This window comes from Cyanistes caeruleus, chromosome 6 (assembly GCF_971803275.1).
Source record: "Cyanistes caeruleus chromosome 6, bCyaCae1.hap1.1, whole genome shotgun sequence".
NCBI lineage: Eukaryota > Metazoa > Chordata > Aves > Passeriformes > Paridae > Cyanistes > Cyanistes caeruleus.
In genome coordinates, this window is record NC_141706.1 from 49,876,063 (window position 1) to 49,885,500 (window position 9,438).

Genomic DNA, 9,438 nt, shown 5'->3' on the forward strand with positions numbered 1-9,438 from the left:
ATATCCTAACTTGTGCTCTATCTGGGAAAGAATTTGACCTCCTGACCTCCTGAGCTAGGGATATAATCTAATAAATGTCAAGGTGGTTTAGTAGCTCTTTAAAATCAGTAAAAAAGGGCAATGACAGTATGAACATGTGCCTAGAAAGAATAAAGTTTTCTCACAGTTAATGTTTCATCTGTAGGACATGAATACTACATTTTATTCTGGTCCCAAGACAGATTTTGTTGATTCATTCAAGGTATGATCTGGTCAGGACAAATGGAAGGATGATACACAGGGTTTTGTTTATGGAGTTAAAGAGGGGGAGAAAAAGTAAAGCAGATATAAGTCTGTGCTCAAAGAAGCATTGGATCATTATTTTTAGTTATTATAAAAATAGAAATATCATAATATGTTGCTAAAGACATGCATATGTATAGATCTTTGCACTTGGGGCTTTCAAAATATTTAATCAAGATTTTAATATAACATATTAAATATATATTTAATATAATAATGTACCTGTGGTAGCTAAGGAAAGAGATATTGAGCAGAACATCTGGTGGAATCACCTGACACTCCTCCTTCCCAGAAAGCAAGGGTCCATTACTTCCACCCCCAGTGGTGAGTGGGGGGTACAGAATATCACCCTAGACATGCCCAAATGTCTCCAGCCTTTGCCCCTCAAGTCAAGTATGAAAAACACCTGTTCTGGCTAAAACCAGGACAAGGTTCATTGTGAAAAAAATATATCTTCGTTATATAGTTTATTTATGGAAAAAATACAAAGTACACAAGGAAGTGCTTTAAATGTAGGATGTTTATGCATGGGAAACTTGAATTTCTGCAATATGGAGAAACATCTGAAGGTCTTTTAAGAGATGCAGAAAGGGAGAAAAATAATTTGGGAAGACTTACAATAAAAGTGTTACTATTTATTTGATTTAGTAAATATTATTGTGGTTCAATATACTTCCGTACGTGTTGAGGATCAATGGCACGGTGCAATCAAACCTGTAGCCATGGTCAGGTTACACAGGTTTCAAGTAAAATACCTTCAATTACTTTCAGACATTTTTAAGACCCATCTGACCACCCAGTGTGAAATGCACCTATAGCAATAGAAAACAAGCTACATTATTGATTGAAATTATCCATTTAGAGCATTTGAAGTAAATAAATGATTACTGGGTCACAACAGAGTGTGGCCACCCAGTTAATAGAACAGAACAGTATGAAGAGGATAAAAAACATAAGGTGTGACTATAGGTTAACTAGGTTCTAGGCATGTACTTCTCTTTTCCCTGTCAATATTGAACACATTAGTAAAGACCCTGGTTTAAAAATTACTCTTTCTATGCTGAGACAAATCTATTTATATTTGATCTAATAAAAATTAAATCACTGAGTTTGCAAGACTGAATGTTTTCATAGGGGAAGGCAATAGTTTGGGAGTGGTGAGGAAGTGAATCATCATCATTATGGACTGCTGATGAGGATCTTCTCTCCAAATATTCCTAAGAAAACTGGAAACAGTTTTATAGCTTTATTCTGGGCAGAATGATTAGTGATTAATCATCCTCCAGAACAGGGAAATATTCATATTCATTATTCCTATACATAAGCAAGACAGCCTTACATAAGTAGTTTGAGAAACACAGATGGGATCATCACCCGAGTGAAGGATATATAATCTACTTTAAATTAACTTCCTCTCCTAGAAAGAAATGAAAAAGTTGTGGGGGTTTTGTTGGTCTGGTTGGTTGGAGTTAGTTTTTTGTTTGTATATCTTTTTCTTTCTTTAAACTTTTATTGAGAGACTTTTTGAATTAAGCAGCGTGTTTGAAAGCCATCATGCATGTCTTCTAAATGAGATAGGAAAGAAGTCAGCCATGCTTGTTCTTCCATTTTCTTGGCCCTGCTTAGAGTAAGACAGCCCCTGGCTAGAGCATAAATCAGATCGAAAGAAAATCCTTGGTGCTGACGTGACTGAAAACAAACATAAAAAGATGTAAGGATAAAGAAGATTAAAACAAGAACAGAAAAGCACTCTCAGCTGATTCTTCTCTCCAGATAGAACTAATGCTGTCAATCAGAGCTGCTGTCTCTGTGCTCATGTGAATGGTCTTGCTCCTCAGGGACAGTTCGTTCTCCCGAGCTCCCTTGTGCTACGTTCAGTTTCCGAGGCAAAGGTTCCTGCTACGTACATAAGGTCTTGTATATCATTTAGAGAAACAGATGCAGTTCTATGATGACAGGCAGAGAAGAATTTCTGTCTCCTTAGGTGGTGAACTTAGCTGTGATGGCAGCTGGCCTAGTGCCCCCCTTGGCCTTTTACCAGAGTGCTGTCAGATGTTCCAGCCATCATATCCCCAGGCACTTTTGCCATTTCCTTGGGTCTGAGCTCAGACAGAGCTTTTCTGTCTTGGGATTTCCTGACACATATCTCAATGCAGACCCTCTGCATGGCACCCACCACTAAGATTTGACTGTTAATTTCCAGGTGAATTGTGACTTCTCAGATTCTGTCTGGAGCCTCAATATGAAATTGCTTAAATGGCAATAGTGTATTATGGCTTCTCATTAATTCTTTGCCTTTGAGCTCACATAAATCATGTTATTTTAGTGCTCAGGTTTCCCTTTTCCTTTTGGACCCCTCTAGGGCTTGTCTTTCAACTTTGTTTAAATAGAAATAACCTCTTTTTTTTTTTCTGTTTGTTTGTTTGTAGTATAGAATGCCTAAATTAGGTAAGGCTTTTTGCAGGATAGTCTGCAAAAACATGCATGAGCACATATACCTGCGGTCACTCTCCTAGCCTCCTAGATCAGCCTGACCTGTGGTAAATGTCACATATTGCATATGGGTGTAATAATATCCTCTTCTAGATCCTCTGTTCATGGTATGCATATGTGTGGTGTTTTTTACAGCACTAAGGTTATGAAAAACCCCACCTCGATATATTTAGAGATTCTGCACCAAAGTTTTCTTTTTTATTTTGTAAGATTATTATACCCCTCAAATTGCAACAGCCTCTTCCCCTCTCCTCCTGCTTTTTTAATTTCTTTTTTTACATTTAATTTTAAACTAAAGGGATAGAGAAGCAAGGCTATATCTAATAGCAAGGATCCTACCTTGAGTACAGTGCATAACTCTAAAGAATTCAAACAAGTCAAATTCAGTAGTGAACCTAAAAAAAGCATTTGTGTCATATTACTGTGGTAGATGAAAATGCTTTCATTATGAACTTTGTTTTCAAAATAGATTCTTTGTTCTCCAGTTAGATGATATGATTAACTCTGTTGCTTGGTATGTCTAAATATGCTTGATTTTTTTAATGAAGTGTAGGGGAAATTCATACTTGACTAATGGATCCTGCACGCTTGTTTCTGCTCCTTCTTGGCCAGCAAAGTAACAATACTTGATATTTATGTTATCCTCTGATAATTAGGTGCAAAACCACTTTCCAAATATTTCTAAACAAAACTTTTGCAACTTAGGTAAGCCATGTTCACTTATAGTCCCTAATGGCAGGCAACCAAAGCATATAGATCTTGTTTATTTTTAAAAGTCATCCCACTCATAAACAGATTTTCAAATTAACATTATACATGGTCTCATGTAGCTTGTTCCTTATAGGAGCTGCTGAGAGCTGTCTACTTTTGAAACCATAGTTACTATTATATAAATAAAAGGAAATTTTTGTCTTTGAAGTCAGCTGGGGCTCTTGAACACACTAGAATACATGGCTCAGGATTCCCTATAAAATATGTGCTGAGCGAAATTACAAAGACCTTATTCCAGTCCAGAAGTACATTTTCTTCAGTAATCACTTCAGAAGTTAGGCCAATAATACCTACCTCTGTTATGCAGGCAGACATAATTAGTAAAAATGAGCTACTGACAGGAAAACAGAAGCTCTTTCTTACCCTCTGCGCATCACTTATAATTGCTTTTATGTTAAAATACATTGCTTAAAATGTCTCTGTCAACAGATTTCTGGGACCAAATGTAATGTGTCAATTTGACTAAAAATTGCAACATGGCAAGAAAAGAATCCAACAAAACAGCTAAATACATTCTGCCCTTATGAAAATACAATTCTTCTTTTTAAAAACTGTGTGAAGGACATAAAAACCTACTTGATTTCTAGTGCAGTTATAGGAATTCTGGTTGTATTTGTTTTTTGTCTGTTTGGTTAATTGGTTTTTTTTTTTTTTTTTTGGTTGGTTGGTTTTGGTTTGTTTTTGTTTTTGGTTTTTTTTTTTATGACACATTCCTGGACAAACTACAAAATCCCAGAGACAGGTCAAAGTTTGTTAGTCTGGGAGATGACAAGCTATTTGAGTCTCCAGAGTCATATGTGTATGCCTGTGTGTGTATATACTCTCTGCTAGTCTTCAAACATAGAAATCTTGTTGGAGCTTGTCTTGAAATATTTGCCCTGTGTAATTTAGTCCAATACAAGGAAAAATGTAAGATAGTGGAAAATCACGTGGAATAACTTATGGTGAAGGAATCAGTTAGGTCTGAAAATAACTATTAAAGCAATCCCTATCAAGAAAAAAATACAGAAATAAATGAGATTTAATTTTGAAAGTCAATTACCATATTATCTCTACATATCCAGAACAAATGCTTGTACAGTCTCCAAAACATTAATCATTATTATGGCACTGTGATGTTTGATCCAAAGTTGGTTTGTTTATTTAATTTTACGTAATTTTTGTTCTGCTTTCCTTTGCTTTGTTTCAATCTGTTCTACATGGTTTTATGGAAAGAACTATTTTATTTTGGACAAAGGAGATTCTTTGAAACATTCTACTGAAAGCAAAAAAAAAAGCATTACACCTGCTGAGATTGCAATGTTTCCTACCCTTTCTAGAAAGAGATTCACCTGTCTCAGCTTTCCTTCCTTCTCTCCTTTTCTCATCTCTCAAGTCTGTCCTTATAATAGTCTGTACTTTCTAATGCTTAATATTTTCTATATACTCTACAAAGTTCTTCTTACATTTTAGTATTGGAAGTGTTAGAGAAAAAGATTTTAAAGATTTTTTTTTATATCTGGAAGCAGAAGCCACTCAAAGCCAATATATTCCACATGAAAATGAGTGTTGATTTAAAGATAGTTACATTACTTTTGCACCAGATACATATAATAGTATACAATTTTTAATAATTCACTACTTCTAAGATATTGTTTTCAGATTTCCATGGATAAAACTCTGAAGTTCTTACTGACTCTCTCCCAAAAAACAGCACTAGAGTTTTAAATCAGGAGTTTCAAGTAGCGTTTACATACTCTCTGAAATAGTTTCTACTCAAAAAGTAATGTAGGAATTCTAGACTTAGACAAAAAAATGGAGCCTTTTTTTCTTTTCTCTCAGAGAGATACAGTCAAATAACTTCTAATTTCTGGTGCCTTCATAACTGTTATTCATATTCGTTCCAATATTTTATGTTCTCCTAGTATAAATTGCAGGATGTTTACATTTTCTTTCTTCAATAGGTATAGTGCCCCAAAGGCAACAAATGCAAAGCTGGTACTAATACCAATAATGAGTGACAGTTTTCATAATCAATTGTGAAAATGAATAACAATTTTCAAGTGCAAAAATGCAGTGGTACTTTCCAAGGAGGTGTTGATGTATGGCGCAATCCATGGACTCTTACAACGTTTTGTATCATTTTCCTTTCCTTTTCAGAGCTCAAACTGTTATAACTGTGTGTGGAGAGACTTTCATTTCTCACTCCTTGGAGAAGAGAAAAAAAAAAGCAAAAGATTGTCACTCCTCTCTCAGTTAGGAAAAGACGTGCAAAAGTAAAAAATAGATCTGTGTTCCACTGTTGCTGTAAACAAACCAGCAAAGGGGAAAAGAAAGAAACTCTCTAAGGAAACACAGAAGAAAATGATTCCTTGTCTGCATTAGGCTACAGTTCAAGCAAGTGACAGAGTTTGGAAGAGATGTGGAATGACGCCCCTGTCTCGCTGCAGCTGGCAGTGGGAATGTCCTCATCTGTTTACAATTCACTCTCCCTGCTAGGGTTGCTGTAAATTGGCTATAAGAATGTGGTTAGCTATCTCCCCTTGACAGATTTGCCATGGCACACATATATATATATATGTTTACTTCTTTCCAACTCACTGAGGCTATACAAAAATCCTTTTTAGTTGTTTAGCCAATATTTTCCTTTCTGTCATATCCTTATGAAACTGATATAAATATAACAGTAGCCCACAACATATTTCATTCAGTGTAAGAAAGAAATGTCTTCCCTTGTCTTGTCCTTTAGTGTTTGAGAGAGATAACCAAGCAATGCATTAATCCTTAAGATATAATTATATTCCCAAGAAAGGGAACATCTTAATGAAAATAAATTTTGTTCTTGGTGGAAATAATCACAATAATTTTTACTCCCATATCAAGAAAGATAACAAAATAATTAGTACCTGGAATTTTTATATATATTTTAGGTATTTTTATATATAATTTCAAAAATTTTAACAGTACAGGAAAATTCTAAAAAGTCACCCAGTTCTAAATCATCTTCTAAAATGCAATATCTCCTCCTCCAAAAAAATCCTCAATTTTTCTAAAGTTGTCCATCAACGTAGTAAACTGAAGACTAAATTACTTGGCTTTGAATTTAGTATGTACTTATTTTAAAACCTTTAATACTGCAATTATGATTAGTTATGAGGAACTTTATTTGTATGAACACAAAGTTATTACTGTAATAAAAGAGGTCTGAGAAGGCTGCAGTGACAGCATTATTAAATGTAAGTTATCCATGTCTACTTATTTCCTACAGAGACTCTGGAATCAAGCCTAGGACAACTATGGATACTTGAACTAGACATCTCAAGGGAACATGCCCATTTTACTGCTAGCACAATCAACTACAAATTTCCTCAAGGTTCTCATGAATTTGAAGATGGACAGTTAGTAAGACACCTGAATATCATTGTTCAAACAAGTTCAAGAAAATTAACTCCAATATTTTGATGCTCTAAACCAAAGAAATTTATAAAGTTAGAAATGCATTACAGAAAAAAGCAATTTCTCATGGCTTATGTGACTTTAGAAGGGCAACTAATTAAAGAAATATTAAATTTTTGATGTGAAAATACTGAATTTGCTATCTTCTCAAAGATATTTTTCTAACTTCTACATGTAATAGGTGGCTCTGGTTTACTTTTTAATATTTTTTTCCTAAGGGCGAATGCATAAGGTTTTCAATAGGATAGGACATACTGTTTGTAGGTTTAACGTGGGAAATAAATTTATGAAAAACAACTGGTAAAATGCTTCAGACGCAGTTTTTGATCAGGAAACTCCATGGAAGAGAGAGAACAAAGATATATACTTATGTTTAAAATATTGAGGGTTTTAAGGCATTGCATTTTGAGCACTGACTGAAGAAATCATATATTAATAAAGCAATGTTGTGCATTACCCAGTGAAATAAGTAATAATTTAATGGTAAGAACACATGCAAGAGCACAAATCTCAGTACCATATATATAAAGCAATTCAAGCAAAAATGCTACTAATTTGCTTTGAATTCCCCACTCCTGGCTAATACAGTGTCCAAGTCTGAGACACTAATTTCAATATACCCCAAAAATATGAAAGAAATTTATAATTTCAAGCACTAAAAGCAAAAGCAAGCAAACAAAACCAAAACAGAACCAGAAAACAATCTGTATTGTCACAATATGAAACAGTTACTTCAATGAAAAATGAAGAGTAGCTTAAAATAGTAGAGAAAAATTACAGAATGGGGAAGGATATTGTGGGAAAAAGTTGTCATTCAATGCAAGTAGTTATCCAGAATTATCATGTTTAGCTTCAAGCCTCAGGGAAATGGCAAGATAAAGAACAACTTTCAACAGGAAGAACAAGTCAACATTTGTGTAATACTAAATAAAACTTCATTTTTGCACTAATATATGTTCCTATGCAATAATTACTTGCATTACCCTCCTTTTTTTAAAAAAATGGAAACAAAATATTAGATATTTAATTCTTCAAGAAGTTAAATATGTTTACATATTCTTCATACTTCACAAATATTGATTCATCACAAATAGCTCAAATTTGATTGCCGGTTTAGACAGTCTAACCTCCACACCTCATTGCTAAGGATTTTTTTTTCCCCATGTAGTACATAATGATTAGTCTGGAAAACTGCATTATTCTTGGTTGTTGTTTTTTTTGTTGTTGTTGTTTTTTGGTGGGTTTTTTTGTTGTTGTTACTATTAATTATAATTACTATTATTAGTAGTACTAGCAGTAGTAGTACATTAATTTAATATCTGAATAATCTTCTGACAAGGCATTCTTGGTTTTTTGTTAGCTATAGGTGCAATTTTTTTCAAAAATATAAAAAATTTCACACCAGATTTATAATGATAACAGTTGTTTTCAGTTTACACAAAAATGATGAAATGTAAATGATATGATTTATCATATAAATGAATGACATTGTGAAAACTTGTGAAAACTGCTTTGATTTTTTTTTTTTTTTTTGTTAATGGAAGGTCAAGGATCTTACCCATCTTCTTTTATCCAGTAGAAAGAATTTTTTTAAACCCTAAATAATATCACTTTTCCAGACCTCTTAAAAAGTATTCTGTTCTACAAGATGCAGAAATCTTAATTCAGCTATTGTTTTGAAATTGACACTGACTCTAGGAGGTATCATGCCTACTTTGAACTGAATTTCATTTTGATTTAATATTTCCATTTTATAAAATATTTATCATTTAGCTGTTGGTTTGGTTTTGTAGGTGTTTTTTGGGTTTTATTTTTTTAAATTCCACAGAAGACCCTGATGCAATTACTTTTGCTTATGGAGCTGCAATGGTATAACAGATTCAAAAGTCTCTATTCCAGCACAGACAAATTAAGTGTTAAGGGTCACCAAAACAGCCAGCTCCAACACTCTTTCTCTTTTATCTTTATCTCCTTACCTACATTTAAGATACCATATATATGCAGAGCTCATACTAGTATTTGTAATGTATCAAGGAGTACCTGATAGTATCTTATCTACTATTCTTTTGAGACTTACTGATCCTGTGACTGAATAGATATGGAGGAAATGGGAAAATAAAAGCATGGCAGCACATCCAGTTTTGCATATTACTGTTTCTTTGAGTTCCAGAGTCCTACTCAGCTAAGATATTCGTTAGCTTCATCAAACTCTGAACTAGATAGTTTATTTTTTTCATTTAAAGGTCTGTTTGTCTTTCTCCCTTGCTTCCACAAAAACATAATTTCATGCTAAGCATACAAGCCTTTCTTGTCAGTATTAGAAAAAGATAAGGCTAACTCAGAAGTTATTCTAATGAGTCAGTGGCACTGTGCTAAAGCAAAACCCTAGAGTGAGTTTAGAATCAGGAAGACTGAAACAAGTAAATACAGTATGTCAGTCTGCAGCCCAGAAGTAAA

General features: G+C 33.8%; 1 long non-coding RNA gene across 1 annotated transcript in view; it reads left to right on the plus strand.

The window, feature by feature from the left end:
* Positions 1 to 9,119, plus strand: part of LOC147652676 (uncharacterized) — a 28,165-nt gene extending 19,046 nt beyond the window's left edge. Inside the window, exon 2 of the long non-coding RNA XR_015288291.1 lies at positions 6,794 to 9,119. This is a non-coding gene — a long non-coding RNA (uncharacterized LOC147652676). The remainder of the gene's footprint in view (positions 1 to 6,793) is intronic.
* The last annotated feature ends 319 nt before the right edge of the window (positions 9,120 to 9,438 follow it).